Raw genomic sequence first — 6,023 nt, 5'->3', positions numbered from 1 at the left:
AGTCTTCTAACTTCTTCGGTTTCTAGGTAAGCGGCACATAACAATACTGTAAGTGTCGTGGTTTTGGGACATCAACCCCCCCGCCACTCAAAAAACGCAATTGAAGAGAGCGTTACTCCTGACGGTAAGGCGAAACAAAAGTCGCTCATGGTGGAATGGCACAATGTTACTGCACAACATTGATGAGTGTCTGATTGTGACTTGTGAGGGCCACACCTGGTGGATCCAAGAGACTAGTGGGTTTAGTGGGCACCATTCTTTAACATCGATTGATATGTGGGGTTTAACGTCCCAAAACCACTATATGATTATGAGAGACGCCGTAGTGGAGGGCTCCGGAAATTTAGACCACCTGGGGTTCTTTAACGTGCACCCAAATCTGAGCACACTAGCCTACAACATTTCCACCTCCATCGGAAATGCAGCCGCCGCAGCCGGGATTCGAACCCGCGCCCTGCGGGTCAGCAGCCGAGTACCTTAGCCACTAGACCACCGCGGCGGGGCATTCTTTAACATCAGCTTTGACAAGGCTGTATGCATGATACTGAGGTAGTAGTGCAGAGCCAAATGCTTCTGCCTGTGGCTAAGGTGACCAATTGTAAGGTTATGATATTACAGCTAATGCGAGGAGTCGTTCTCGCTTTGGTTCAATCAAAGATGAAGCATCAAGTGCAGCGGTGGCGATGAGCTGCCCCGTCGCATAGATTTAGGTTCACTTTAAAGAATCCCACATGGCCTAATTTGATCCGAAGTCACCCACTGTGGGCCTCGTCGCGGTGGTCTACTGGCTAAAATACTTGACTGCTGACCCGCAGGCCGTGGCATTGAATACCGGCTGTGGTGACTACATTTCCGATGGAGGTGGAAATGGTGTAGGCCAGTGTGCCCAGATTTGGGAGCCCGTTAAAGAACTCCAGGTGGTCGAAATTTCCGGAGCCCTCCACTACGGCGTCTCTCATAATCATATGGTGGTTTTGGGACGTTAAACCCCACATATCATCAGTCGCCCACTGCGGTGTGCTTCACAATCATATCATCGTTTCGCCACATAAAACCCTAGAAATGATGTTTGAAACCAAGTTGGCTCTGTGCTTAGAACTGTCGTGAGCCCAGTTGGTGGGAGGCAGCTGCCATTCAGTGCAGCCTTGCACCAGGCACATTTTTCTCCATGCTGTGGCTCAAAGATTGGGGCCTCTTCTTTGCTCTCTTGGCAGCTGGCTCAACTGCTGGGCGCCCTATAGGGACCCTCTTAGACCCCTTTGTAAGCCCTGGCCTACGCCTAGCAGTGCTGGTCGGTTGCACCCTTATGTGACGGGCCCGGCAACGTCTTGCTGCAGCGGTAGCCTTGAATGCCAGCATCAGTCCTGTCCCATCGCTGCTGTTCTGAACACGAGCAAGCTCCTCTGCAAGGCCCTTCACGATATCAAGGTGAGCTGGATTGTGTGCATTCATAGAATGCACACGCTGCAAGTGGACCTCCAGGAACTCATATGCATGTTCTTGGGCCTGCACCAAAAGTGATGAAAGAAATATACTTCAAGTGTACAGCACACCAACAAGAACTGCACATTTATTTTGCTCCTCTCTTACTGCAGACAACTGCTCAAGAATAAAGTTCAAGCTGAGGAGTCAGTTTAAGTTAAGGTTTTCCTGTCACCTGTTTTTACTATTCTGTTAGTAGAAATGCTGCTAATACCAACAATTGGTGACCTGTAGTCCCAAACATGGAACAATACGACACCAATAGTGTTGAAATCTTGAAATCGCCCTCAGAATGATGACATCCACCAATATGAAATTGTAAATTCGTGAGTGCGGTGGAGCACAATAATATGCTTACAGGAATAAAAAAAGCCTTGACTACTCTTCAGTAGCATTCCCTATGTTTAATTGAAAAGTACCGTATTTACTCGATTCTACCGCGCCCTCGATTGTAACGCGCACCCGATTTCCACCACGAAAAAAAAAAACGTAAGACATCGATTGCAACGCGCACCCATTTTTCTCGCTGGCCCGCACGATCACACCACTCGAAAAAACGACTCCTTTCGGGAGCGTCTTGCATTTATATATGAGGTACGGGCGAAGCTTGTGCCCATCTGACGTGTAAGAGAGCATTGCCATCACTGTTGTTTTACCGTGGACCGATGTCAGCACGCGAACTTGCTTCGCCTCCTTCTTCTCGATGGTTGTGGTGCCAGGCATGTCGAAGTAAAGAGGCGTCTGATTGGCATTCCCGATTTGCCCAAGCAGGTAGCCGTTGTTGCGCCGCAAGTTTAGGACGAATCTCTGAAAACTGTGAAGCTTTTCATCGTACTCCTCCGCAAAAGTTTTCGCATATGCATGTTCCCCTTCGGAAGGGAAAGCCTTTCCTCTTCATAAAGTTAGTTAGCCAGCACCTGCTCGCTTTAAACTGGCTCCGCATTAGACCTTTTTCTAAGACTAATTGCATAGCCCGCACTTGGAGCAGTTCTGTCGTCACGGGCCGCTGTGCCGCTCGCTGCTCAAGCACATACTCGCTGAGCAGCTCTTTAATTTGCGGAAACCGACCCTGCTGTGGTCCACTGAAGCCTTTGCGTGAAGCTTTGCTGTCGACAATCTTCTGCTTTTGTTTCCGCCGGTCCCGCACGGACGTTTCGGGAACTCCGAACGACCGCGATGCGGCCCGATTTCCGTCCGTTTCTGCACACGCGATGACTTTTCTTTTAAAAGCGTCATCGTGGTGCACTCGGGTTTTTGGAGTCGGCCCTTCCACGCCGTCGATGCTAATGCACTACTAGATGACGAACTCCTCAGCACATGTACGAAGTGCCGCACATGGGAAACACATAGGCAGAAATGGCCGACGCACCATGCCGACGCACGTAGGGGGCGGACATTTTGGATTTGCCGATGGCAATAGATTGACCGTAATTTTTTTGTTCGTACTCGATTCTAACGCTCATGCGATTTATGAACTCGCTTAACAGGAAAAAAGGTGCGCGTTAGATTCGAGTAATTACGGTACTTCAGGGCCCTTTCAAGGGGCTTGTCCTACCTGGGCAAGTTGGGCTGCATCAGGCACCGACGGTACAGGTGCGAGGTGTGTGGCTTCTTGCGTGCTGGTGCCTTGCATTGCTTGGAGTTCGTCTGGCTCCTCCTGCTGGGCACTGATACCTGCCGTGGTTCTGGAACTACTGCTGGGCTCCTCCTCTTGGAAGGGTTCGAAAAATATCCTGGGGGAACACTTCTCGCCCAGGGCCAGCTGTCCCAGTTGGTACCGGTCGTCAGTACTCAGTGCCGGAGCATTCGGAAACAGTCTTCGTACTTTTTCTGCACCAAAGCCTGGTGCTTACAAAATGCACCTTGTTTACCAAAGAGACACGTACATAGTCCTATGTTAGCATAGACCTCATAACTGGAGCTGGGGTGTGTCGCACTAGGCACAATGTACTGTCCCTGGCCTACCACTTGGATGGCCTCGGCTGCGTCTTTAGGCATTCTCGACAGCAGCCGCTTGTACAGCAGTTGATGCGCTGCAACACGGCTGTAGGCGTGTCGGAGGATACGGCTTTCAAAGTATTTCTCCCACACCAGAGCCACCGAGTCTACGAGTGCGACTGCATTAAATGCTTCGACTCTGTTCAGGATAATGTCTTTGAGCACGCGTATGGTTGCCTCCGCAAAATTGTTGGTGTTGTGGCCCCTTGTCAACACGTCCAAACAGTAGAGCTGCACCCACTCTTCTTGTCGGCGCAAGAATGTCAGAACTCTAGACACGAAGGCATCGTGTTGTAGGGCCTTCACTTCGGCAGTGGCAGCTTCAAGTTTTTCTGCTGTGCCTGCATACATGACCTGCAGATAGCAGGAAATTTTTCAATAAGGTGCTCGTATTTGGATATTTTCGCTTTTTTTAAACTGCATCATAATACAGATTCATGCTTCACTGTCTGCATTGAAGTCACTTTGTGATCTGCACATGCTTGCCCCAGTTCAAAGGGCCAGTAAACAACCCCCAAGGACCAAAAATCAAAAAATATGTGCACCTTTGCTCCGTGAACATGCTGCCTCCTCAAGGATTTTGCAAATACTTTATTAAGGAATTCACAGGGGTTAAAACATTGGTTTCAGCTAGTTTCAAATTTTCGTGCGGTCTCGCCATCCTTCTCTTTCAAAGGGAGGAAAAAGCGTAGCCTGCCGTCGTGACTGGTTTAACCCAATCGATGAGCTGCGTGCTTGGTCAAGTCGCCGATCGGCGAATTTGTGTCACTGCTCATGAAAGGAGGATTGGTCAGGTGTAAGGAAGGAGCGCGGGAATTTTTTTTCGAAATGGAGGCTGTGCACGGTGTGCAGCGCTGTAATCTGGAAATTGATTGCCGCGGTCTGCTCTAGGAATCGCCAAGCGGTGGTTCATAAAAGTTGATGCTGCTGACATTTTCTGTACGCTTGTGCGAATAGGGAATTTTAGGTTCGAAGTGAATTCGAAGCGAATAGTGATTTTGGTCGAATAATATCTAATTGAATTGTAATAGTATATATATTGCATATTATAAACAAAAAGGGGGCATATTTGTCATCGCCAAACAAACTTGCACAGATCTTTAAAAATTGAAACAGGGCCTATGCAAAGGCCTTTTTTTTTCATCAAAGGAAGTGGCAACAACTTCGAATTGTAGCAGCATTCGACTTTTGGTGCAGTCCAAGTAATAGCCAGTAAAATAAGCTGCGTTTCAATTTTTTTTTTACTTAGAGCATATAAATCTGTGTAACGAGCTTTTAAACTGAAAAAAAAAAAAAAAGCAGAATCGATGTCATTGTAATTCTTTATTAAAACCTTGAAGTGGGGCTTTGCTGCAGTGCGAATTTCTCTTGATTACGTGTTTTCACGGCTTAGCAACAATTCACTGCAGTGAAACCACTTTTACATGTGGTCTAATATGCTTGGGTAAGCGCTGTCATGGTTTAGCATCCCTCCACTGCCGTGAAACCACCTTTACAGAGTGTAACATGTGGACTAATATACACCTATTTTGTTAGTTTTTAATCATTCAAAATTTTCAGCAATTTAACTTCGATTGAAATCAAATTTGATTACTGCATTATTCATTTGAATATTCAAAGCATTTGAATATTTGTACAAGCTTCATTTTATGGCATTTGAAATCATTTGAACCCACCAGACGTTTACTGGTGTACTTTTTAAATGTGATTAAAATGGACACAAATACTGTCTGCATTGTCATCTGCAGATTAGGGCATCTTGTGCGGCATACTCTCCAAATTATATCACGAGGAAGTGAAGGTAATTCATGCACTAGCCTTGCAGGACAGCTGTGCTTTTTATACACCTATGCTGCCATGCCAGCGCCATCATCTTGGAAACATGAAACGAATGCTAAAATAGCAGACCATTGTGAATTTGTTCATTAAGTGCAGATGCAACGAATGCACCTCATATCTTAGAGCTAGAGTTACAACTAGATTGCAAAAAAACTTGCCAGTTGGAAGGCAGACATGAATCGTCTCCTCTGGTCTTTGTCGACAGAGTTGTGAGATGTCGTCAGCCAGCGCCACTCCGCTTGTGCCACATGAAAATTGCACAAAAGCTGCCTTGCTGACGGCCATGTCTGCTGCAGGGCGGCCTTCTCAGCACTTGAATTGTCACTCATGAGTACCTGTGGGGCCTGGCAGACAATGCAATAAAGTTGAAAGCTGTTCATAGTTATAAAGGCATAGAAATGTCGTGGATGTTGTGAGAACAATTTTTGTGGGTGAATCTAAAAATATAAATAGCCTTGGCTAATAATTTTCTATTGAATTTGAGTTCGCTATTTGCTTTTTAATAAACTATAGAGAGCAGTAACATTTATGGTAAGTTTCAAGGTTAAAGACAAGTGTAAGTTTGCATCTGTTACCAGTATTTTAAAGAGAGGAGAGAGTTCGGGCAATAGGTCCACGAACTCACTCATTGGCCAACTCACACGGACTCACTCAGACTCACATTATGAGTCTGAGTCTGGATAAGCACTATTTTTGTGAGTCGA

General features: G+C 46.6%; 1 pseudogene; it reads right to left on the bottom strand.

Annotated features, from left to right (window-relative positions):
- Positions 1-936: 936 nt before the first annotated feature.
- Positions 937-5,688, bottom strand: LOC142805155 (uncharacterized; annotated as a pseudogene).
- Between the last annotated feature and the right edge of the window lie 335 nt (positions 5,689-6,023).

The sequence above is a fragment of the Rhipicephalus microplus genome, chromosome 1 (assembly GCF_043290135.1).
Source record: "Rhipicephalus microplus isolate Deutch F79 chromosome 1, USDA_Rmic, whole genome shotgun sequence".
NCBI lineage: Eukaryota > Metazoa > Arthropoda > Arachnida > Ixodida > Ixodidae > Rhipicephalus > Rhipicephalus microplus.
The sequence above is the reverse complement of the archived record's forward strand: the minus strand, read 5'-3'. Positions and strand labels throughout refer to the sequence as shown.